The 26,894-nt window shown below is 44.5% G+C and overlaps 2 long non-coding RNA genes and 1 pseudogene across 2 annotated transcripts; 1 reads left to right on the top strand and 2 right to left on the bottom strand.

Moving 5' to 3' along the window:
* Positions 1 to 2,763: 2,763 nt before the first annotated feature.
* Positions 2,764 to 12,496, bottom strand: LOC132210082 (uncharacterized). Its single transcript, XR_009446274.1, has 3 exons — positions 12,419 to 12,496; positions 4,053 to 4,183; positions 2,764 to 2,854 (listed from the first exon to the last, which is right to left on the bottom strand). It is a non-coding gene; the product is annotated as an uncharacterized LOC132210082 (long non-coding RNA).
* On the top strand, positions 12,137 to 26,894 carry LOC132210081 (uncharacterized). Its single transcript, XR_009446273.1, has 4 exons — positions 12,137 to 12,287; positions 15,145 to 15,293; positions 20,471 to 20,568; positions 24,498 to 26,894. It is a non-coding gene; the product is annotated as an uncharacterized LOC132210081 (long non-coding RNA).
* On the bottom strand, positions 26,522 to 26,699 carry LOC132210113 (U2 spliceosomal RNA; annotated as a pseudogene).

Here is a 26,894-nt window from a genome sequence, read left to right as displayed (position 1 = left end):
GAGTCAAAGCAAGGGAGGCTGCCTTCATGCAGGATAGGTTCACCAAGAGCAGTCTCTGGCATTAATACAGGGTAATGGGCACTGCCAGGTGGACACCCGAGGCAGTCAACTTCTCAGAGTCCACACCTCTGCAGTCCAGTGAGTGGGACACTGTCAGCCCAGTGGGAGACTGAACCCAGTGTGGGGAGTGGGGAGAAAACAGCTGGGAAACTGTAGAGACATCAGTTAGATGTCGAGTCACCTATTGCTCAGTCTGTCAAGGTCACACAAGGGGGCTGCCACATCAGTCCTCATTGTGCTCAGTGATATTACACTGAGAACTGTCTGACTCCAGGGTCAGGCTGCTGTCATTGATGCAAGGCTGACAACTACTACTTTTCACAGGTGTCATGGACTGCTGCTGTTTTAATCTCGTCGGATACGGGAGGCACGGTGGCTCAGTGATTAGCAATGCAGCCTCACAGTGCCAGGAACCCGGGCTCAATTCCAGGCTCAGGCTGACTGTGTGGTGTTTGCATATTCTCCCCGTGTCTGCATGGGTTCCCCCTGGGTGCTCCCACAGTCCAAAGATGTGTAGGCTAGGTGGATCGGCCATGCTAATTTGCCCGTAGTGTTGAGGGGTGTGTGGGTGAAAGGAAGATGGGTCTGGGTGGGATGCTTCAAGGGGCGGTTTGGACTTGTTGGACCTGTTTCCACACCGTAGGGAATCTAATCTAATTTAATATGTCAGAGATGAGTATGAGCAAATGGAACAAAGGAGCGGGAATATTTCCAAGATAACAAAGTGTGGGGCTAGATGAACACAGCAGGCCAAGCTGCTGCAGTTCCCTGCTGTGTTCATCCAGCTCCACACTTTGTTATCTTGGATTCTCCAGCATCTGCAGTTCCCATTGTCTCTAAAGGCAAATTTCCATGTGAGGTCTGGAATAAGTGAGTCGATGCCTGACTGAACACAGGGAGACAAGGAACTGGATTGAATCTTGTGCTTTGTGAAAAATTAATGATAACTCATACCTTTCAGAATCAAAGTGGGTTGGAGTCTGAGGAATGAGAAAGGTGAAGTATCGTCAAACCTAAAAGACAAATGAAAACACCATAAAAGTAAAAGCCAAATTCAACATGAAAAGAGAAAGAGTACGATCACACTTAAATACTAGACCAAAAAATATCAACTGCTGACTTCAGCCTCATTACATATGTCTAATATTCATTTGCCCCTTCACTATCTACTTGGTCTTCCTTCAACAATTTAACTCTTTAACTTGTCAACTGAGCAGCCAGGACATCACCTTTCAGATACTTCAGGTCAAAATGAAACTCAACAAAGCTCTGCTCTAATCCAACACCTTGAATATCTGGAATGATTTCCCAAAGGGCCTTTTTCATCTAAATACTATTTTTTGGCTGCTGTAATGTAGGAAAGGCACTGGTTAACATGCAGAAAGCACGTTTTCATGAATAACAATTGGTAATGATTAGCTTTTCCATTGAAACAACATTCACTGAGGGATAAATAGTAGATGATTTATACGGGAGAATTCCATTCTTGTTTTTTTGCGAATTGTTGTGATAATGGGATCTTATGGTCATCCGAGATGAACATTTTCCCTGCTAATATCACCTTCAGCAAAGACCAGAAGAAACACTTTGCTCCATCAAAGAGTGGACACAAAAATGTGGCCAATATAATTTTGGTTTTGGCAAGTACTGGAACCATTGTGACCCACAACATACACGCATTAATTCAATCAGGTTACCCCAAATTCACATCATTTTTCCAGTTTTCCCGTCGTTGAAATTCGTACTAAAATCCAATTTCTTTACAAATAGTGTCCAGTATATATTGAATTCAAATTACCTCAAAACTTTTCTCACAACCAAGAGTGATACCACGAAGGTATTGCTCCTTTCCCTCCACTTCAATTAGTGTTAGTTCTAATTACACTGATGAGGGAGAGAAAAGAAATAAGCGATGCGCACTTGAAACTGCAGAGCTACAAGTCTGCAATGTTCACCTCACGTTGTCTCAACATGAAGTGAAGACACACAGCAGTTATTGTTTATTCTTGTTTGTGTTTATGACATCACAGGCAAACCATTGTGATGTCACTGGGCTTATTCTTTTTTCAAAGAAAACCTTCCCGAGAAAGAACACAAAACCTGTTCGAGCAGTTACCTGCTGTTTTCCACTTCATCTCCGTGTACGCGGTTTGTCATGTGGGGAGGGCTTGTTTGTAAACGTGGGCATCATGTCATGGATGCAGTTTCCCATCTCCGCCATCTTCCCTTAACAGCCTTCCTGGTATATTGCCCATGGGGGTGAAGGCACCAGGAGGCCTGCCAATGTGACCGATACGTCTATTAATTTATTTGGTGGCCAGACTGGCTGGTCAGCTGTCAAGAGGATGGATGGTCTCATCTGTCCTCAAAGTCCCTTAAAAACATCCTGGAGGTTAATTCAACCTTTACATTGACCTTAGAATCCTTTGCACTCCTCTCATCACAGTCACAACAACACTTAGTGTTATGTCCTGCATGTTCACCAACTCTCTATTCATGCTCATACATTACCTTCAGTTCCAGAGCCCTTATCTTATCTATTAGCCATCAGTGTGACACCCTACAAAATGCCTCTTGGGAATCCAAGTGTTATGCAGCTGTTGGTTTCCTCTTTGCGACCTCACTTGTTTGACTATCAAAAAGGAATGAAATTGTCAAACATGCCTGGCCCCAGGGTGACCTTGAACTTACCTGCAACTGCCCTGTCTCCATCATGGAATGTCTTCTTCTGGATTGACCACGTTGATTTAATCAGATGATACGATTTTTGTTTTAAAAGCATTGCTGAAACATACTTAATGAAGAGACATTATTAAGCACTTTCCCAACTGATTGAAGTCATGTTAACTGGCTTTATTCCTTATTTTTGCTCCTCCTTCTTTCTTACATAGCAGTGTTACAACTGCTAATTTCTACTGAACTCAGACTTTTCCAGAATCCAGGATGTTTTGGTAAATCAGAAACCAAAATATCTACGATGTCTGAAGCTGGGCTCCAGGGGTATTCAGCTTCTTGGAAGGACTGACAAGAAGGAGGAGGTAGGTCAGCATTGCTGGTTACAGAATAAAATTAATATGGTAATGACAATGGATATTAGTTCTGGTGAAATGGAGTCTGGGTACAGTTTAGAAACATCAAGGGACAGAAATTGACAGTGGTTGATGTATATACACCCCAGTCAACTCGAGTGGTAATTTTAGCAGAAGGCACTAAAAAGGAAATTGAAGACACCAGCAGAAAGGGAGAGCTCTAACTATGATGAAAGGTCACTGACTTCAAGAGTCAGGTGACTTCAGTCTGCATAAGGATTGGGCAAAGCAAATCAGTTATCATTCCATACAGGAGGGATTCCGGAAGTAGTTTTTAAATTCATTCATGGGATGAGGGCATCACTGGCTAAGCTAACATTTATTACCCATTCCTAAATGTCCACAGAGCAGTTAAGAGTCAACTACATTGCTGTGGGTCAGGAGTTACATGTAAGCAAGAATGGCAGTTTACTTCCCTTAAAGGACAACAGATTCATGCTCATCATTAGACGCTTAATTCCAGGTTTGTATTGAATTCAAATTCCGCCATCTGCTGCAACTGGATTCAAACACAAGTCCCCAAAATACTATCTGGGTCTCTGGATTAACTGTCCAGTGACAACAACCTCAGGCCATTGTCTCCCCAATGAAGTGTGTGCTGTGCGGGTTTCTGGGTCAACACTTTGAGGAACCAACAAGCAAAACTGAAGTTTGAGGTGGGAAGACTGTGTCCATGCCCCCTCGGGGAAGTGAAACTCATTTTCACCCACAGAAGGAAACAAACAAGGACACCTTCCACCGAGAGTGCCAGAGGCTTTCGGAGAGAGCAACCCCCAGAAAGCAGAACTTCACTCACTTGGCTCTATTGTCCCATTTCAGACTCCAAAACTAGAACCTATTTACAGCAACAAATGGAAGTATTTGACGGATGCCCTGGGTTTATGCTCCTCCCCCATTGCTCACCTGCAGTTTTCCTGCTTCACCTCACACTTCCAGCCAAACATCACTGAAGTCAGCTGCTTCCCGCCATTCCAAATGCTCCTCCTCAAGTGGAAGGACAAACAGCAATGTGGAAATTCAAACATATTTCCGACCTGTGGACGAAATGATACTGTTATAATTTCAGATAATTTTTAAAGGGCTCTTTTTGACCTTTGAAGCAGGGGATGCAGAAACACTACCACAGGCTCGAACTCACAACCACTTGTTTCTGAGACCAGTGCTCTGACCACTGAGCTGTGGAGCCAGGCACAAGACATGGAAAGAGGGTCTCATGTATTGGAAATAGCAAAAGAATAGATAACTGGAGACTATTATATATCAAGACGTAACAAAACTGAAACAGAGCAGAGGGGCATCATGTGCTGAAGGTTGGGAGAATGCAAGGCCAAATCAGGCAGTGTCCTGAGTGCCATAAACTGATCTTTCCTGCTGGTCCAGTGATTACGATTCAGTGTCTTCACTGTCGTAGCCTGTTCATGGTTATCATTTAAAGTAATAAATCTGAAATATTGACTGATCTTGAGAAGGAGAATTATGTCATTGATCAGTCAAAATCGATTCACTCCATGTTACAGTTCCACATCAGCAATGCCAGCTGAAACTGCCTGATGTGCAATCAGTTTAAAACAAGGATAGAGGGGAGGCCAGGAAAAGTGAAGGGCAATGGTAGTTTGTGAGAGGTGACTGGAGACCAATTGGAGCCAGGTTCAATGTGGGTGCTGAAGATCAGTCTTCATTGTTTATCCTGGCATACAGATCACATTGGATCAATCACACAAGGATCCTCCTTCCTGTGTTGTCCTTTGCACATCACAACTCAGGTCAGTGCCTCGAGGGGCTCGGATACTTTTAACTCGGCAACTAACTCAGGTCAGTGGCGCACAAACTAAGCTGTGTCGGGACACTATTTAAACAGGCCATCACTCATTGCAATGACCCAGAACTATGCAGAAAGAGGAAGAATACCAATACAAAATCTTCGCTTTGAATGGATATCCCTGCAATTTCATCCGCAGGTACTGACTAAACAGCAACACGAAGAGGACACATTATGCCCTCACACACTGGACACACTGCCACACACTGCCACACATCAAGAACATATCAGAACTGACAACTCCTATGACTACTAGGAATTACGGTAGCACACAAGCCCAAAGCCATGCTACGACAAACATTCTCAAGGTTTAAAGACACCATACCCACAACATGCAGAACTGACATTGTTTACAAAATACCGTGCAACAATTGCCACAAACATTATGTCAGACAGACAGGAAGGAAACTAGCCATCAGTGTACATGAACATCAGCCAGCAGCAAAATGACATGACAAACTTTCCCTAATATCAGTACAGCCGGACAATGAAGGCCATCAGTTTAACTGGGACAACATAACCGTAGTAGTGCAATCCAAACACAGACACACATGGGAATTCTTAGAGGCATGGTTCTCAATCCATAATGCAGTCGGCAAACATATAGAATTGGACCCCATATACAACCCATACAGAACAGAATGCACAATGACAGAAGTTGCCGGAACAGACGGGGCAGTATAAATTCCAAGTGGAGGAGAACAACATCGCTTCTTCGGAAGTCTCACTCATGACATTACCTCGCATGGTGATGAAAAGTCTGAACGAAAACAAGCCAACTGGGTGAGCAAGTTTACAACTTTACTTGTTAACTTTACCGTTTAATGTGAGGCTCAGTGTCAGTCTTTGTGATAGAGGAAGCTGATGTACTGAAAATTTTGTCAAACATTAAGATTGACAAGTCGCCAGGCCCGGATCAGATTTGTCCTCGGCTGCTTTGGGAAGCGAGAAATGCAATTGCTTCGCCACTTGCGAAGATCTTTGCATCCTCGCTCTCCACTGGAGTCGTACCTGAGGACTGGAGAGAGGCAAATGTAATTCCTCTCTTCAAGAAAGGAAATAGGGAAATCCCCGGCAATTATAGACCGGTAAGTCTCACGTCTGTCGTCTGCAAGGTGTTAGAAAGGATTCTGAGGGATAAGATTTATGACCATCTGGAAGAGCATGGCTTGATCAAATACAGTCAACACGGCTTTGTGAGGGGTAGGTCATGCCTTACAAACCTTATCGAGTTTTTTGAGGATGTGACTAGTAAGGTTGATGAGGGTCAAGCTGTGGATGTGGTGTATATGGACTTCAGTAAGGCATTTGATAAGGTTCCCCATGGAAGGCTCATTCAGAAGGTCAGGAGGAATGGGATACAGGGGAACTTAGCTGCTTGGATACAGAATTGGCTGGCCAACAGAAGACAGCGAGTGGTAGTAGAAGGAAAATATTCTGCCTGGAAGTCAGTGGTGAGTGGGGTTCCACAGGGCTCTGTCCTTGGGCCTCTACTGTTTGTAATTTTTATTAATGACTTGGACGAGGGAATTGAAGGATGGGTCAGCAAGTTTGCAGACGACACAAAGGTCGGAGGTGTCGTTGACAGTGTAGAGGGCTGTTGTAGGCTGCAGCGGGACATTGACAGGATGCAGAGATGGGCTGAGAGGTGGCAGATGGAGTTCAACCTGGATAAATGCGAGGTGATGCATTTTGGAAGGTCGAATTTGAAAGCTGAGTACAGGATTAAGGATAGGATTCTTGGCAGCGTGGAGGAACAGAGGGATCTTGGTGTGCAGATACATAGATCCCTTAAAATGGCCACCCAAGTGGACAGGGTTGTTAAGAAAGCATATGGTGTTTTGGCTTTCATTAACAGGGGGATTGAGTTTAAGAGTCGTGAGATCTTGTTGCAGCTCTATAAAACTTTGGTTAGACCGCACTTGGAATACTGCGTCCAGTTCTGGGCGCCCTATTATAGGAAAGATGTGGATGCTTTGGAGAGGGTTCAGAGGAGGTTTACCAGGATGCTGCCTGGACTGGAGGGCTTATCTTATGAAGAGAGGTTGACTGAGCTCGGTCTCTTTTCATTGGAGAAAAGGAGGAGGAGAGGGGACCTAATTGAGGTATACAAGATAATGAGAGGCATAGATAGAGTCGATAGCCAGAGACTATTTCCCAGGGCAGAAATGGCTAGCACGAGGGGTCATAGTTTTAAGCTGGTTGGTGGAAAGTATAGAGGGGATGTCAGAGGCAGGTTCTTTACGCAGAGAGTTGTGAGAGCATGGAATGCGTTGCCAGCAGCAGTTGTGGAAGCAAGGTCATTGGGGTCATTTAAGAGACTGCTGGACATGCATATGGTCACAGAAATTTGAGGGTGCATCCATGAGGATCAATGGTCGGCACAACATTGTGGGCTGAAGGGCCTGTTCTGTGCTGTACTGTTCTATGTTCTATGTTCTATATTATACACACACTGTTCTACCCACTTCTCCCGCTGTACACAAGGTTTCCAGACAAAAGGCAGCTTTATGTGGAACACAAGCAGTTTCTCCTGACAATATGTACCGTTGCCATGAGGTGGGATATGAAATATACAATGAGCTGAAGTAGCCCCACACTCATGTTACTCATTTAACTTTCAGTTTCAATTTTCAATTTCCAAAACCCAGCAATCCACTCACTTCAGCTGCTGGGAACCTGACAAAAACAGCGCTGGGCAGACATTCCTCTTCGGGAGCGTCTGTCAATTTGCAAGGGTAGAAAAGCTGTCAACTTCACTCGAGTGAGAGAGGATACAATATTCCAATCTTCCAATTCAAATTCAGATGCCGTATCAATTACTCCACTGGCTCCACACGTCTTGCTGCAGCTTTCATCCTGTCAACTTGTGATGTAATCAGGGATACTGGCGGAAAAACCATTTGCAAGGTGAATATCCTGCAAAATAATCACCGTCACTGCTGCACTTCAATGTTCCCCACTTTGTGAAGCGGTGAATGTCACTGGCAAACGAAACACATTAGCCCTCACATGCCTGCTTCACTGTCACCTGTTTCTTTGCCACCTGTTTCTCTGCTGGAACTTGCCATTGTTTTATTCACAGTCATTACAAAGTTCTGCCTCACATTTTTTAAAATTAAATTATCTCCTCGCAACTTAAAAACATCCCCTAGTCTTGAAATCTCCCATCCTTGCGAAATGACAACCTCAATTCATACCATCTACATGTCTCATTATTTTATGAACTCCTAACAGGCCGCCTCTCAACCTCCTAAGCACTAGCGAGAAAAGTCAAAGTCTATCCGACCTTTCTTTATAAATCAAAGCTTCCATACCAGGCAACATCCTGGTAAACCTCTTCTTAACACTCGCCAGCTTCATAATATGCCTCCTGTAATTGTGTGACAGAATTCGCACACTGTATTCCAGAAGAGGTCTCATCAACATCCTGTCCAACCTCAATATGACTTCCCAACTCCGAAACTGAAACCATTGAGCAATGAAGGCTGGCGTGCCAAAAGCATGTTTAACCACTGTCTAAATGGGATGTAAACTTCAAATAATCATGTACCTGGATCCCCGAGGTCCATGAGTAGGCACCTTAACAGTGAGAGAAAGTCTGTGGGAGGATGAGGAATAGTTTTGAATTTCTTTGACCTCACATCTGAAGAAATTTATTGTACACATGCAGCTGAATAAGTTCAACAATTCATTCTCCGTGAAGAACTATAAATGAACCTGAGCATTTTTCAATTAAAAAGTAAAGTTAGACCCTCTCGAGTCAGAAGGAAGCCATCGCTGTTCTGTTTCTGAGCTCATATTTCCCAACAAGTTCTGCATCATGTCCATATGAAGATGGATAAGGGAAAACCAGTGGATGTAGTGTACCTGGACTTTCAGAAAGCCTTTGATAAAGTCCCGCATAGGAGATTGGTGAACAAAATTAGGGCACATGGTATTGGGGGCAAAATACTGAGTTGGATTGAAAATTGGCTGGCTGACAGGAAGCAAATTGTAGTGATAAACGGGTCCCTTTCAGAATGGCAAGCAGTGACCAGTGGGGTACCACAAGGTTCAGTGCTGGGACCGCAGCTGTTTACGATATATATTAATGATATAGACGAAGGCATTAGAAGTAATATTAGCAAATTTGCTGATGACACAAAATTGGGTGGCAGTGTGAAATGTGAGGAGGAAGTTATGAGAATACAGGGTGAGTTGGACAAGCTAGGTGAGTGGACGGATGCGTGGCAGATGCAGTTTAATGTGGATAAATGTGTGGTTATCCACTTTGGTGGCAAGAACAGGAAGGCAGATTACTGTCTCAATGGAGTCAAGTTCGGTAAAGGGGAAGTACAACGAGATCTAGGTGTTCTTGTACATCAGTCAATGAAAGCAAGCATGCAGGTACAGCAGGCAGTGAAGGAAGCTAATGGCATGCTGGCCTTCATAACAAGAGGAATTGAGTACAGGAGCAAAGAAGTCCTTCTGCAGCTGTACAGGGCCGTGGTGAGACGGCACCTGGAGTATTGTGTGCTGTTTTGGTCTCCAAATTTGAGGAAGGACATTCTGGCTATTGAGGGAGTGCAGCGTAGGTTCACAAGGTCAATTCCTGGAATGGCGGGACTATCATATGTTGAAAGATTGGAGCGACTGGGCTTGTATACACTTGAGTTTAGAAGGATGAGAGGGGATCTAATTGAGGCGTATAAGATTATAAAGGGATTGAACACTCTGGAAGCAGGAAGCATGTTTCCACTGATGGGTGAGTCCAGAACCAGAAGACACAGTTTAAAAATAAGGGATAGGCCATTTAGAACAGAGTTGAGGGAAAACTTCTTCACCCAGAGAGCGGTGTATATGGAACGCACTGCCTCAGAAGGCAGTGGAGGCCAACTCTCTGGATACTTTCAAAAAAGAGATAGATAGAGCTCTTAAAGATAGTGGAATCAAGGGTTATGGGGATAAGGCAGGAACAGGACACTGATTGTGGATGATCAGCCATGATCATAATGAACGGTGGTGCTGGCTTGAAGGGCCGAATGGCCTACTCCAGCACCTATTGTCTATTGTCTATTCATTCACCATATCCTGATACATGAACTTTGGATCACTCTCCAAAGGTATCAGTAACTATTGCCAATCCTCAGAGAATTTGATGTTTGACCTTTCTGAACCAGTACAGGTTGTGTGATGAAGTCGCACTTGCAATGATATTAGGTAAGGAATACCAAATGATCGTGAAGGATTAGTGATGTTTTCCAAAAGAACAATTTAAATGTTTTCACATTTTTGATTCAATCCAATGATCTGACATATTACACAAGGTTGTCACAAAACAATATTTGATACCAGGCACTTATTAGGACAAGTGACCAAAACTGGCCAAAGAAGTAGGTTAAGGAATATCCTGAACAAACAAGGGGACTTAGAAAACCAGGGATGTTCAGGGAGTAAATTCAAGAGCTTATGGCATTGGAAACTGAAAACATGAAAAAGGTGGGACAGTTAAAACCAGAAATCTACTGGAGGTTGGAAGTCAGGGAGAACAAATGTCTTGAAGGAAAAAGCAAAAGAACAGTAGATGCTTGAAAGTAGTAACACAAGCAGAAATTGATGAGAAACTCAGCTTATCTGGCAGTGCTTGTGGAGAGAGAGCAACATTATTGTTTTGTGTCCAGTGACCCTTCTTCAGATATATCTCAGAGGGGTTTGCAGCTGGACGGACTATCAAAGGAAGGAGGTGTGATGACAAAATTTCAAAATAAGGATATGAATTTCAAAACCTTGGTGCTTTGCCACTCAGAAAATGTTTATGTTAGTGAGCACAGGATGGCAAAACGTGAAGATGTTAAAATCGGTGAGAATAAACACACGGGCAGCAGATTTTTGGATCATTTCAAGATTTCAGGGAAGTAGTATTAAGAAGCCGGCCGGGAGTGTGTTTGGGGAGTTAAGTCGAGAGGTAGCAAAGGAATGGATGATAGTTTCAGCAGCAGATGAACTGAGATGCTGTTGAGGTTGAAATTGTATGTGGTCTTTGTGATCATGAGTGTGGGGGTGAGTAATGTGGTTGGAAGCTCATCTTGGGATGAAATATTGCACCGTGACTCTGAGCAGTGTGTCACCTGCCAGTTACCAGGGGCAGGGATGGAGTCAGTGGCGAGGGAGTAGAATTTTGCTCCCAGCCTGGATTGACATTTTTCATTGTCTATTTAAATGTGATCTATACCCCTTTTCAAACAGGAACGGACTTGGCAGCAGAACTAATTTGTGAACCAACTGTCAGCTTTATTGAGACAAAGTGTGGAGTTTATCTGTTATGAAGTAAACTACAGTGACAAACTCAGACAGCTACTTACAGTTGAATGTGGATTATACTGCTTAAGTCAATAACTAGGCAGTAGAGCAGTGAAACAACTTATTGGAGTTTTTGCAGCCTCGGTCTTCAAACTTTTTCTTCTGTCTTGGGCTTTTATCTTCTGATTCTCGTTGCTTTCCATTGCACAGACCTTTCTTGAGAATCTCTTATCTGCTTGTTCTTTTTTTATTAACCTCCCTCTCTGCCCAATCACAGTTCATATGAACAACACTCCACCTCACTTAAACCACGTGATGTTCTTCATATTCATAATTATTCTCTTTACATCTTACCTGAGGACTGCTATACCTGTATTTATTACCCTTATTTCACCGCCATTTCTCTATTCGCTGACAGAGTGGTATCAAGAGTACCTTTAGCTTTGAGCTGCAGGAAGCCTTTTCAATCGCGGCTTATTAAAAAATAACAAAAGAACTGGGATTTTGTCAATCAGGAACAAAACAAAGTTGCTGGAAAAACTCAGCAAGTCTAGCAGCATCTGTGAAGGTAAAAAGACAGAGTTAACGTTTCGGGTGCAGTGCCCCTTCCTCAGAGCGACTTATTAAAGCCCCAGGGTCGCTAATGTAACAATCTTTCTCACCCAGTTCTCAGTGTCATTTGTCTCAAAATGCAACATTGAGACGACGATCATTAGCTTCTCACAATGACAACGCAAAACACTGCGCATGCTCCAACTCACAATGGCGTCTGGATGATTGATGTCAGTGCGGGACCAATAGAAGCACAGGTGTGCCGTGCATGACCGGGCGGATGCCACCCAATCGGAATGAAGAGAGGGCGGGATCAGTGAAAACCACGTGATCATCCACGAGAGCTGTCCAGAGTCGCTGAGACAACCGGAACTGCAGCCGCTGGAGCATCCGAGATAACACGGTGTGTAGCTGGATGAACACAGCAGGAAAGCTGACGTTTCGGGCCTAGATCCTTCGCTGAGACCAAGATTTGTGCAATTGAGGTAAGAGCAGGCCACGGTAAAGAAAGCACAACGGCAGAAAGCTGGAGGGAAGTGATATTCGTATGGGTTTCGAAGTTTTATAAACAGTTAGTGCACGTCGGAAAACACGCATTTGAAACTCCCAGACTCACGTTTGCAGAAAAGAAATCAATGCCTCATGTGACGATAGGCCCGTGTGACAGTCATCATCTTCATTGGGGGCAAAGATCCGCGGGGCGCATGCGCGGCAGCTTAGTCAGAAAGGGCTGAGGTGAAGCTGGGCGCATGCGCAGCCGCCTCTGGCTGAAAGTGAGAGAACAGGTGTTTGGCTGGAGGAACACAGCAGGACAGGCAGCATCAGAGGAGTAGGAAAGCTGGCGTTTTCGGGCCTGCACCCTTCAGAAATGGGGGAGGGGAAGGGGATTCTGAAACAAATAGGGAGAGAGGGGAAGGCAGGTGGAGAGGAGGCAGACAAGTTCAAGAGGTGGGGATGGAGCAGGTAAAGGTGAGTGGAGGTGGGGTTGTAGGGAGGGGATAGGTCAGTCTAGGGAGGAGGGTATAGGTGAGAGGAAGAACAGGTTAGGGAGGTGGGGATGAGCAGTTGTTTATTGCGAACTGAGTGTAGGTGTTCTGTAAAGTGGTCCCCAAGCCTCTGCTTTGTTTCCCCGATGTAGAGGAGGCCACAATGGGTACAGCGGATGCAGTATACCACATTAGCACCTGCATTTCCCCATACAGATGGCCTAAAAGCCCTATGCTATTTTGTGTCCTGCAGGTCTGACCAGGTCCCTCTACTGTCTCCCTTATGCGCTTAGGTGAGCTTGTCCTCACCCTCAACAACTTCTCTATCAACTCCTCCCACCTCCTACAGACAAAAGGGATGGCCATGGGTACCCGCATGGGCCCAAGCTATGCCTGCCTCTTTGTCGGAACAATCCCTCTTCTGTACATACACTGGCCCTGAACCCCACCTCTTCGCCCGGTACGTGGATTACTGTATTGGCACTGCCTCGTGCTCCCACGAGGAGCTCGAACAGTTCGTCCACTTCACCGACACCGACACCGACCACCCCAAACTTCAGTTCACCTGAGCCATCTCTTAACACCTCTCTCACCTTCCTGGACTTCTGTTTCCATCTTAGGCAACCGTCTGGAAACTAATATCCATTTCAAGCCCACCGACTCTCTCAGCTACCTAGAATACACCTCTTCCCACCCACTGCCCTCAAAAAATGCCATCTCCCATTCCCAATTCCTTCACCTCCGCCGCATCTGCTCCCAGGATTCCACTCCCGTACGTCTGATGTTGTTCCTTTTCAAGGAGTGCAGCCCCACCCCCCCCACCTCTTTTCACCCGCACCCCCCCCGCAGTGATCAAGAATGCCATTGACCGTGTCTCCTGCATTTTTCCACAACTCCTAACTCGCACACCGTCCCTGCAATAACAACCGACAAAGAATCTCCCTCATCCTCACGTACCACCCCACCAATCATTGGATCCAACGCATCATCCTCTGACATTTCTGCAATCAGCAATCCGACCCCCAACACCAAAGATACTTTCCCCTCCCCACCCTTGCCTGTTTTCCGGAGGGACCACACTCTCTGTAACTCCCTTGTCTGCTCCACACTCCCCTCCAGCCCCACCACACCGGGCACTCTTCCCTGCAAACGCAGGAAGTGCTACACTTGCCCCCACACCACCTCCCTCCTCCCTCACCCCCATCCCAGGCCCCAAGAAGAATTTCTACATCAAGCAGATGTTCACCTGCACATCTGCTAATGTGGTATACTGCATTCCCTGTACCCGTTGTGGCCTCCTCTACATTGGGGAAACCAAGCGGAGGCTTGGGGACCGCTTTGCAGAAGACCTACGCTCGGTTCACAATAAACAACTGCACCTCCCAGTCGTGAACCATTTCAACTCCCCGTCCCTTTCCTCAGAGGAAATGCCTATCCTGGGTCACATGCAGTGCCACAACGATGCTACCCAAGGGTTGCAGGAACAGCAACTCATATTCTGCCTGGGAACTCTGCAGCCCAATGGTGTCAATGTGGATTTCACAAGCTTCAATATCTCCCCTCCCCCAACTGCATCTCAAAACTAGCCCAGGTTGTCTCTGCTTCCGTAACCTGTTCTTCCTCTCTCCTATTCCCCCCTCCCACCTCAAGCTGCACCCCCATTTCCTGCCTACTAACCTCATCCCACCTCCCTAACTCCCCACCGATACTCACCTTTACCTGCTCCATGCTGGCCTCTTTGACTTGTCTGTCTCCTCTCCACATATCTTTTCTCTCCATCTTTGATCTGTCTCCCCCTGGCTCCCTATTTAGTTCAGAAACCTCTTTCCCCTCCCCCATTTCTGATGAAGGGTCTAGGCCCGAAACGTCAGCTTTCCTGCTCCTTGGCCTGCTGTGTTCATCCAGCTCCACAACTTGTTATCTTGGATTCTCCAGCATCTGCAGTTCCTATTATCTCTTATCCAAGAGAAATGTTTGTTTCTTCTGGATGTCTATCCCAGAGTGTGGGATAATAGCAGCTCGCACTGCTCTTAGTCACTTCTGTGCTCCCTCATCACCTTTGTCGGTGTTTAATCTCTTCAGTCTCTAATGATGGATATATCTGATCTCTGTAGTGTTTTACTGTTACTTCCTTATACCTTTTTTGTCAATAAATTTTCCACTGCTCCCCGCCCCCTCACCATGTGCCGCTCTCTTACCAGATTAATTTTTGAATGGTATCTTTCACAGTCAGGAAATATTTTCCCAGAAAGAGTGTGCATTTTTCTTCCATTTCAGACCACCAAATTCGACAGCATTTTTATTCTGTTTCATTCATTTTGCACTTCTGCGACATTTACTGTTTCTCCTTCCACAGATACCAGTGATCGTTGCCAAAGCCCTGTTGCCTGTGGAGAAGGTTAACTTTCGTGTCCTGTTGCAGTTTGTATGATGAAGGTGCTCCCACAATTCGGCCATTTGAGAAGTTACAGATCATTCATCTAGCAATACTGAAGAGCTAACGGTGTATGTCCAAATCAACAAACAATTTGTATTTTTATCAAGTTTTATAATTTCACAAAAATATTATCAAGAAACTTTTGACGTAAGGCCATATTAGGTCAGTTGACCAAAAAGTAACTAAATTTGCAGGTTTTCATGACTATCTTAAAGAAGGAAAGCAAACCTAAGAGGCTTATCATGGGAATTCCAGACCATGTTGTCTGGCAACTGCAGAAACAGCCTCCCAAAGTGAAGCAATGATTAAACGCAGTGTTGGAGTCTAGAACTAAATGAGTTATCGAAGTCTTGAAGGTTGTGTGGTGCAGGGAGATAGGGCTCATCACAGCCAGGAATTAAATCAAGAGTGGGAATTTTAAATTGTTGCTTACAAATAGGAGCCTTTGTGGATCAGGGAGCACAGCAGTGATGGGTGAACAGGTCTTGGTACAAATGAACTTGTGTGCAGCAGAATTTTAGGTATTCTTGAGGTTACCGGGACGTTGAATGTGGGAGGCCGACTGGCAGTGAGTTTAGATAGTTAAGTCTGGAGGTAACACAGGAATAGATGAGAGGTTCAGCAGATGAGCTGAAACTAAGGTGTCACTGTCGGGTCATTTCCACTGAAGTGGAAGTAAGTGGCTTTGGTGCAGGACTCAGCAGTTACCCTCACCTCACCTCAGGATTCAGCTGTTTGTGAATTTGTGGATCAAGTCTGTAATAAGATCAGGAACCGAGTGCTCGCCATGACTCAAACTGGGTGTCACTGAGCAGGTTACTGCTGAGTAAGTGCTGCTTCATAGTGCTGTTGACAACAGCTTCCATCACTTTCCTGATGATAGAGAGTAGACTGCTTGAGGGGAAATTGGTTGGGTTGGATTTGCTGTGTTTTTGTGCTGAACAGACCTGGGCAGTTTTCCAAATTTCAATAGAGCCAGCGCTGTAGCAGGACTGAAACAGTTTGGCTTGGCACTAGCAAACTCTAGAGCACTAGTCATCGGTACTGTTGCCAGAGTGTTGCCAGGGTCCGTAACCTTTCATTCATTTATTAATATTATTTGAAATGAATCAAATTGGATGAAAACTCACATCTCTGATGTTGGGGACCTCTGGAGAAGGTGAGATGGATCATCCAATTGGCGTTTTTCGCTGAAATTTGCTGCAGTCTTATCTTTTGCGTGGATAGTTTGGGCTCCTCTGTCAGTCAGGATGGGGATTTTTGGCATGCTTCCTCTAATGAGTTGCTGAATTGTCCATCACCATTCTCGACTGGGTGTGGCAGAACTGCAGAGCTTACATCTGATCTATTGGTTAGGGGTGGCTCAGCTCTAACTCTTGCTGCTTATGCTATTTGGCATGCAGATAGTCCTGTTTGGTAGTTTTGAGGTTGGCACCTTATTTTTAGGTATGCCTGGTGCTGCTCTTGGCATGCCCTCCGATACTATCCATTCAACCAGTGTTGATCCCTTGGATCAATGCTAATGGTTGACTGTAGGATATGCCAAGCCACGAGGTTACAGACTGCCAGATTAAGTTCTGCTGCTGTTGATGTCCCACAAAGCCTCATAGATATCTGGTTTTGAGTTCCTGTGTCTGTTCCAAGTCTGTCTCTTTCAGCCGAAGTTCGTGCCACCCAACACAATGGTGGTTATTGTATCAGTGATAATGGGAACTGCAGATGCTGGAGAATCCAAGATAATAAAATGTGAGGCTGGATGAACACAGCAGGGCCAGCAGCATCTCCTCTGATGAAGGGTCTAGGCCTGAAAAGTCAGCTTTTGTGCTCCTGAGATGCTGCTGGCCCTGCTGTGTTCATCCAGCGTGACATTTTATTATCATGCAATGGGGGTATTCTCAAGTTTAAGATGAGGCTTTGTCTCCACAGGACTACGCGCTGGTCGCTGTTATCAATCCTGTCATGGACAGGTGCATCTGCAGCTGGGAAATTTGTGACGATGAGACCAGCTATGTTTTTCCCTTCTGTTGGTTGTGGCACCACCTGCTGCAGTCCCAGCCAGGCAGCTTTGTCCTTGAGGACCCGACCAGCTTGATTGGTAATCCTGCTGCAAACTACTGATGGTGGGCATTGAGTACAAGTAGTGCCATTCACGCTCTCAGTGCTTCCTCCAAGTGCTGTTCAACATGGAGTTTTTTATTTCAATTAAAATTCACTCTTGGGATATGGAAATCACCAGCTGGACCAGTGTTTATTTCCCAGAAGGCAGTTAATAGTCAACCGCATTGCTGTAGGTTTGGAGTCATATGTATTGCAGACCAGGTAAGGATGGCAAATTTCCTTCCCAAAAGGATGCAAATGAACCAGATGAGTCTTCCCTGATAATCAGCAATGGTTTCAGGGTCATCATTAGACTCGTAATTCCAGATAATTACTTAATTCAGGTTTCACCATCTGCCATGGCAGGATTCGAACCCAGGTCCGCAGAATGCTGTCTGGGTCTCTGGATTAATAATCTAGCAATAATACTGCTGCCAATTTATCAACCGAGGAAGGATGATACATGGTAACCAGCAGGAGCCATGAGACTTCCAGGCGTCGATGTTGAGTACTGTCGGGACCAATAATCCGGTCAGAATAGCACTGTGCTGCCACGTCTGCTGGGTCTGTCCTGCTCGTGGGGCAGGCCTTCACTGAGGACAGTGGTGATGTTTCGTTGTCTGTAAGGTTAGTTTCCGTGAGTCTGACGCTGTTTCTTGTCTAGACTTTGAGTCACCTCTCCAAGTTTTGCTGCTAGCCCCCAGATATGAGTAAAGAGGAGTTTGTGGGGTCGATAGGACTAATTCTGCAGGTGTCTTTCCTCGTGCTTTGGTAGATGCCAAGTGGGCCACCCAGCTTCATACCTTTGTTGAGATTTTGCAACTGAGTGGCTTGCTGAGGTTGGCAAATTTCTTTCCCTGAAGGACATTAGATTTTTTTGTTTTTGTTTTCTGCCATTAGCAATGGTTCCATGGCAACCAGCTGATTCTTAATTCCAGTCTTTTTTAAATTGAATTCAAATTCCACCATTTGCTGAGATGGGATTTGACCCAGACTTCTGTTGTACATTTTAATATTCTAGATAAAAGTTAATATCACCAATGCAGGCTTTGTTTCTTTGCAAAACGCTGTCCATCACCCTGTCTCCTCCATCCTCCCCTCCAACAGGAAGTGAGGGAGACACATGGAGTTTCTATGCCACTAAGATTGAGACAATCCAATCAGCTGCCTCTGCTGCTTCCATCTCTTCCACGAGCCCACCAAACCAAATTGCCTGGCACGTTGCTCCTCGTTTTAGGCTTAAACTTGCATCTTTGTCCAGTCTCATGTCAAGCCTTATCAGAACTTATCCTAACCCTTTTCCCTATTCTCTTAAACTCCAAACATTCTAACTCTCTCTTATTTCTCCTCCTCCTTGCCTCTCTCCCCCCCCCCCCCCCCCCCCCCACCCCACCCCATGCCAATTCACAGATATTGTTACTTGTTCTGTCTGCTTCTCTTTTCTGGCTATGTCCTTCACACCCATTCTGTTTAAAACCAATGTTTGACCTCACCATCATTGGAAAATCCCACTCCTGCCTGAAATCAATGTCGTCGTTGTCCCTCAAGGGTCTATCCTTGGTCCATCCTGTTTCTCACCGTCATACTGCCAGGAGGTGAGGTCTTCCATAAGCACTGTGTCAGGTTTTGCATGTATTCTACAATGTTCAGATCTAACTCCCCCCTCATCACTCTCCTTTGCTCCACTGTTACTCAATTATAAAACTGCTTATCATACTTCCACTACTTGATTCGCTGAAATTTCCTCCAATAACACTTTGTGATAGTTAAACACGTTCCCTTCAGTTGTTATTACAAATTACTTTTCCTTACTACTGTGCTGAATCCATCCCTCTCGCTGGGAACTGTATGAGGTTGAACTGCACTCTTCTCAATAATGTTCTCACATCTGGCCTCACGATGAACATCCTAACATACATCTTCTCAATCACATGTCAGAAATTTCAATCTCTAAAATGCTCCTTCTCTCCACCTCACTCCAGCTCATTTGTGACCGAAACCCCTTACCCATGTCTGTGTTGCCTTAAACTTGACGATTCCAAAAGAGAACCCTCTATTCTCTGTCTGATCAAGAATCTGTTCCCACTATGGGAAATATCCCCTCAGCATTTATCCTGTAAACCCACTTAAGAATAATATATTTTTAATTAGCTCGTCTCTCCATCTTCAATAATCTAAATAGTAGATTCCAAGCCTGTTTAGTCTTAGCTTAAATGATAGTCCCTCCAACCAGTGATCATGCTAGTCCATCTTCTCTGAAATGCCTCCAGTGAAGTGATATACTTGCTCAAATAAGTGGACCAAAAAAGCTGCTCGCATTCCTCCAGATGTTGTCTTGCCAGCAATTTGTACATTTGCCCTAAGACTTGTATTCCAAACTCCTGTACTGCAAACAGCTTGACATGAGGGATAACATCCCATTTACCCTCCCGGATTACCTGTTGCAACTGTGTGCTTGCTTCGTGTTTCCTGCACAATTATTCCTGAGTCCCGTTGTGTTACAGTTTTCCACAGATTTTACCTTTTAAATAACACTGTATTCTTTGGTTGTCTCCTCAAATGAACAACTTCACATTTTCCCACATTTGTACTCCATTTGCCAACTTGTCGCCCATTTATCAATGTCTCTTCATAAACTGTAACCCTCATGGAACTTGACTGTTATCCCCTTTTTTTAAATGAGATCCTCCCTCATTCTTTTTGCTGGGAGCACTGGGCAACATGGCGCATATGTAATTGCTATCTTTTTAAGGGACATTCTTTCGAATGACCAGAAGCTTACTGTCCATTGCTCAGAATCGAGACAACTTGTCCATCAAGCTGCATCAGCTTTTCCAGCCCATTGTCTCATTGTGGCACTGCAGCAGCACAGAAGGAAAGAATAGGAAGCGAATCCAGCTGTCTGCATCTCACTAACTCTCGGGCTTTCTTTGCCATGTGTCAAAAACCTGCTGATCTGTTCAGTGACATGAAGTCCCAAGGTGGAAATTCCTAGAAACCCCAATACATTTCTCCCTGAATCAACTGCTGACCCCCACAAGGGATAATGTGTAGCAGGGACAATGCACAGTTATCCTCGGCCAGGAGGAGGGGATGTTGTGAATTTCTGACCGGACTGACTGATGGATTTTATGAATTTGTGTTACAGGATATTACAAGTGCACTTTCAGGTGGGAATCTCAATAATTGTAGCACCAAACTCTGACAGAATTACTCAATTCATCAGGACCTGGATATTCGCATTATGTGAGTATTGTGTTCCTGCTCATTTCCCATTTGCCACGTAAAATTTCCCTCTTTAAATCACCCCATTCTCTCAATAGATCGTCCCTTAAACTTTCAATATATGTCCTGTAATCATTTGTCTGGTCAGTTGATGAGTGGGTGTACATTTTATCATCGTAATGTATATCTTTTGTAAACATCTCTGTCAAAGGTCCCCTCAAAACCCTTTGTTACAAGGAGAATAATCTCAGTTTCCCCAAACACCTGATTCCCCAGTGACTGGCTGTTTGCTGTCGATAAGGCACTCATCCGGCTTGTGTTGAAACATTTTCCACTTCCCTGCATCAGTGCAGCCCTGACAATATGAAAGAAAGTGAACATCCTCCAGATGAAGCACCGTGTCAGAGTGGTGTCCCATTCACCACATTCAACATTCCCCTCTACACCGAGGCAAAGTGGCATCACGGTGCCAAAGGTAAAGTCACCGTAGTCTGACCTGACCATAGGGCTGGTTTAACCTGAAGATTACCACACCCCAGGCAAGGGGAGAGGTTGAGAAGGAGAGTTCATCTATTGTAGATGGATGTTCTCAATATATCCCAGCAACGCCCAAGTCACATGAGAGAATAATGTTTTAAAAAAAAGCCCTAACCATGCAACTAAAAACCCTCTCCCTACAAACCATTCTGTTAAATCTCCTCTGCCCCCTATCAGGGACCCTCCCGTCCTTCACACTGTGCGGGGGATCTTTGGTTTGCACAGACTCAGCTCGTCTCTGTTCCTGTCTGTGATGTCATCATGCTGTGACAATGGCACTGAACCTCACTCTCTGAGGGTGGTAGGCACAGAGATCCTCATAGCCTTTAAGGCATATTTAGATGCCCACTTGTGATGCCAACGCAGACAAGTCTATGGGCCAAGTGCTGGAAAATTAGATTAGAGTAGTTAGCTAGTGGTTTTTAACCGGCACAGGCTGGATGGGCCACAGAGCCTTTTTCTGGACTGTAGACCTCTGAGACTGTTCACATAGAAAGATGCCCAGCAATATTTCAAGCCATTTCAGAAAATAAGATATTAGAATAAATGACACGTGATTGCTCAGTGTTTTCTGGAGAAAAGTGAGGTGCAAAGATGAAGTGGTTTACCGGGAAATTCTGGAGCTTGAATCCCAGGAAATTGCAAGTGCCACCATCAAGTGGAGGAATAAAAATGGGGCATCATCATTAGCACTGTATTAGAGGAAGGGACATATTGAGATTTGTGAGGCTGGAGAATATTAGAGACAGGAAGGGTTCTGAGACTGGAGAAGATTTCAAAAGTTGGGAAAAGTGAGGTTGGAGGAGGTTACAGAAAGGGTGAGGATTGTGAGGCTGGATTAGATGTCAAACAAAGGGAGGTTTGTGAGGGTAAAGACAATTACAGCGCTGAGGAAGTTTATATGGGCTGGAGGAATTTACAGAGACAGGAGGGTGTTGAACGAAGAAAATTACAGCACAGGAACAGGCCCTTTGGCCCTGTAAGCCTGTGCCAATCCATATCCTCTATCCAAACCTGTCACCTATTTTCCAATGATCTGTATCCCTCTGCTCCCTGCCCATTCATGTATCTGTCTAGATACATCTTAAATGATGCTATCGTGCCCACCTCTACCACCTCCGCTGGCAATGTGTTCCAGGCACACTCCACCTGCTGTGTAAAGAATTTACCACACACATCCCCCTTAAACTTTCCCCTCACCTTGAAATCTGGAGGAGATTAGAGGTGAGGTTTGTCAGACTGGAGGAATCCACAGAGATGGTGAGAATTCAGAGGCTAGAGAGGGATTCCAACGATAGGCAGGTCGTGAGGCTGGAGAGGGATTTCAGCAATGTGGAGGGTGGTGAGGCTCGAGGTGATGGCTGCAATAGTGCAAGTAGTGAGGCTTGAGGGTCATTCTCATGATAGGGAGGGTGGTGAGGTTTGAGATATGATTCCTGCGATAGAGAGGGTGGTGAGACCTCAGGGCAGGTTATCGTCTTAAACAGCACAGTGGAATACACAGCACGTGGATTGCAGCAGTTACAGGAAGTGGTTCACCATCACTTTCTCCAAATCAAATAAAAATGGGCAATCAATATTAGCCTGTGCAGCAAAGGCCACATCCCATAAGTTTCTGGTTGGAGAGAGCTAGAAGAAGCTGAGATAATTCTCCTTGGGGCTAATTAGCAATGATTTTGTCAAGTTGTAGATTTGTTTCCAGGATATCAGTTTGCAGAGTGAAAAATTATTAACAGTGTCAACGGTGGTAACTGCAGAATACAACACTCGGGTAATTGGCAAATAATGCAGGGTGAAAATGTGAAGATGACTTGACTCAGCAAGTTCCCAGGATCTGGAACAGTCTGAATGGCAGCTGGATGCAGATTTAGCAGTTATTCTCAAAAGAGAGTTGGGATTAACTTTTGAGGCATGATCAAGAGGGCGATGGACAAATGGTAGGGGAATTGGGTCAGATTTGCAGCACCTCTAGAATGAAAGTGAAGCCTTTGACAGGGTTCCACGTGGTAGACTGATGAATAAAGCTAGATTACATGTGATTCAGGAAGAGCTTGCTAATTGGGAGCAAAATTGGCTTAGTTGTAGGAGAGACCGTGGTGTTGGAGGATTTTTCAGAGTGGAGTTCTGTAACCAGCGTGTTCCACAGCAATCGGTGCAGGGTCAACTTCTTTGTTTCTCATTTAATATAAATGATTTGGATGAGAATTTAAGGGACAAAAGTAAGAAGTTTGCAGGTGATACTAGAAATGGTGGTTATAGTGGTTAATTAAGGTTATCTAAGATGACAGTGAGATCTTGATCAATTGGCTCAATGGGTTGAGGAGTGGAGGATGAAGTTCAATTTGAATAAATGTGAGACATTGTATTTTGGTAAAATGAACAAGTGTAGGACTTACACAGTTGATGGTTACACCCAGGGTAGTGTTGTGGAACAGAGAAATGCTGAGATTTGGGTACATACTACTTTGAAGTTTATGGAGACAGGTAGACAGGCTGGTTAATAAGTTGTTTCGCACACTTGCCTTCATTGCTCAACCTTCGGAGTCTCGGAGTTGGGATGTTATGTTGAGATTGTACAGGACATGGTGAAGCTTCATTTGAGGTATTGTGTGCAGTTCTGGTCACCCTGTTACAGGAAGGATGTTATTGTTAAACTGGAGACAGGTCAGAAAAGACTTGCTGGGATGTTGTCAGGAATGGCGGGCTTGTTTCTGGAGACCATAGGATCCCTCCGGTTTGGAAGCAGACCATTTAGCCCATCAAGTCCACACTGAACTTATGAAGAGTGTCTTACCCGTACCCTGCCTGCGTGGGTTTCCTCCAGGTGCTCCAGTTTCCTCCCACAGTCCAAAAAATATGCAAATTGGGTAGACTGACTATGCTAAATTGCCCATAGTGTCACGTGTGCAAAATGCAAGGACAGAGTAGGGTGTGAGACTGGGTGGGATGCTCTTTGGAGGGTTCGTATGGACTGAATGGTCGTCTTCCACACTGTAGGAATTCTATGATGATCTCGATGGCCCTTTATTTGTTAGTTATGCCTGGTCGATATGTCTGCACACCTTTACAATTACAGATTCTATTGCTCTCCACAGACATGTTTCAATTTTTAATAGATATTTGTTTATTGGAAACAATGCAATCTTTCCTTTTGATTTTTATCTACAAAATGAAAGTTTTAAATCGAAACAAAAGATTTGGATGAGTCCTGTACTATAATCCCTGATTGGGAAGATGCAATCAGCTATGAAACCTGGTGACCATTGTGACTCTGTCCAGGGGAAATGCAGTCCCCTCAGATCCTTACCTGTTGTCCATAGCAGTGATGGATCTCATGATGAATACATATACACTAGATATCACACAATGTCTTGGTTTATTTTCTATTTATTCTTCTGTCCATTACTCCACAGAGACTGAGATAACGGTCTGGGGACCTAGGTTTGAAACCCACCATTCCAGATGGTAGAATTTGAGTTTAAACAAAAAAATCTGAAATAAGAATCTAATGATGACTGTAAATCTGTTTTCATTGTTGGAAAAACCTATGTCTTTTAGGGAAGGAAACTGCCATTCTTATCCAGGGATATCAAGATCCCATGAATGAATTTTTAAAAATTAATTTTAAAAGAAACTCCTGCAAATACATTTATCTCTGTCTTAATTTGTTTGACAACCGACAGTTCAAACTGGTTGATGGTCACTTTCACTTCTTTTGATTAAAGTTGTGACCATTTCATGGTTGAAACAAAAAAAAAATGCATGAATGGAACCACAGTTGTTCTCACAGGAACAATGCATGCTTTGTGTTTGAAAAAAAGTACCTCATCTCACTTATGAGCCAGATATCAAAGTTGACCAGATCCTGACGCTGTGTACCATGGAAGTGAAATTCTTCACCGTCTTATCCACTTGTGTTGCTATTTCAGGGAGCTATGGACTTTGAATGTCCCAAACTCCTTGAGAATTTCATCAAACTGATCCCCAATGGCAGGAATGGACAGGGTCAGCTTAGATTGATGATCATAATTCAGGCTCAACAAATCTACTGGCGCATTTTGAGAATGTAATTAGTGGTGAGTGTGGCCACCTCTCTGTACTGTAGTGATACAGATCCCCTGATCCTGCTTGCCCCAAATGGCTGATATTGAATGATTCCTTGGACATGCTGTGTCAGGATCTCCTTACTGAATCCTGTCTCCCTTGCCCTGGCTGAGAACTGTTTCCCTGAGACTTTGCAACATGACCATTTGGTCGAAACATGTGTTTGTTGACACAGCTGCTGACCAGCCCTTGACTGACTGCTGGTAATAAGTGATAAGCTGCCTGACTTACGCCTGTGATAAACAACCAGGCAAGACAGGAGCACTGTGAGACATTAGGTTCTAGTTGAGACTATGAAGTGCAAAAATGCCAGGGAAAGGCAGAGATATTGTGGCAGAACACGTCTCAGGTGCTGAAAAGCTTGTAGAGTTCTGACAGCAAGAATGTACTTTGGACAGGCAATTCTGCATCTTGATGTAGCATTTTTATTTAACTTCTGGCTCATTTTGCTAGATTTGCAAATATCTCTTGGTCTGGCTAATGTGAGAAGTGGTAATCTGATTAAACTCACAGGCTTTGACTTGTGAAAAATGAAGCAGTCACATGCACACTTGTTTGATTGGTTGCTGTTGTACTCAAATGAAAAATGTGCATTTGTATACACCATATCGTTTCCGGGCTCAGTGTTTCCAAAATCTCTAGTTCAATACATCCCAAGTCGTCGTCGTCATCAGAGTCAAAACAAGTGAATACTTCGATAGCTTCATCTTTCTTTTTTTAAATTCTGAAATGCTATTTGTAATGAGGTAGTGTTGGCAGGCTATTTTCTTTTACTTCTGATGCCATGTGTGGATTTTCAGGGATGGTGTTGGTGGGAAGATGCGGCATGTACCAGGGATGAGGCACTAACATTCAGAGCAAGTGCTGAACATGCAGAAAAGGCGAGATTAACAGGTACCTTGGAACAAGCATAGTTGGAGAAGGTTGGGTGAGAGGACTGAGAGAAAGCACTTTGGCAGCACCAGGACACGTGTTTGATTCCAGCCTTGGGTGACTGCCTGTGTGGAGTTTGCACATTCTCCCTGTGTCTAAGTGGGTTTCTTCAGAGTGCTCCCACAGTCCAAAGATGTGCAGGCTAGGTGGATTAGCCATGTTAAATTGCCTTTAGTATTTAGGGAGTGGTAGTTCAGGTGGGTTACTGTTTGGGCTGGGATGCTCTGAGGTTTGGTGTGGACTTGTTGGGCTGAAGGGCTGTTATGGTTTCAGAGTGTTGAACAGATGGAGAATCTGAGATAACAGGCCAAGTAGAACTGAAGGAACAGGAAGTCTGATGTCTCAGGCCGAGACACCCTCCTTCGAGTGTTGATCAGGCTGTTTTTTAAACTTGGTTTAATGAGAGTGCACCATTCCTGGAAACACTGCAATACCAAGATGATGTGTGGAGAGGATGGAGCAAGCCCCTCTTCCAATTCCTGCTCTAAAAATCAGTTTAACATAGGGTCCTTAAGTAAAGGACATGTCAGATATTAAAGCTGATAAGAACAGATTTTTTTTTTATTTGAAAAAAATATACTTCATTCATAAGATGTACAAAAAAAAACATATTTATACACCTACCAAGTCATGCAAGCTGCTCCTTGTTGCCCAGGGGGCTATGTATACCAACTAAAGGAAAAAAAAACAAAACAAAGCAGAAGCAAAACAAAAGAAAAATACCCTGGCAGTCGTCTCCCCGCACAGTCCCCGTTGGCCTCCCGGACCAGTTG

Source organism: Stegostoma tigrinum, chromosome 10 (genome assembly GCF_030684315.1).
Source record: "Stegostoma tigrinum isolate sSteTig4 chromosome 10, sSteTig4.hap1, whole genome shotgun sequence".
Lineage (NCBI taxonomy): Eukaryota > Metazoa > Chordata > Chondrichthyes > Orectolobiformes > Stegostomatidae > Stegostoma > Stegostoma tigrinum.
This window is presented reverse-complemented; position numbering and strand designations above follow the sequence as displayed.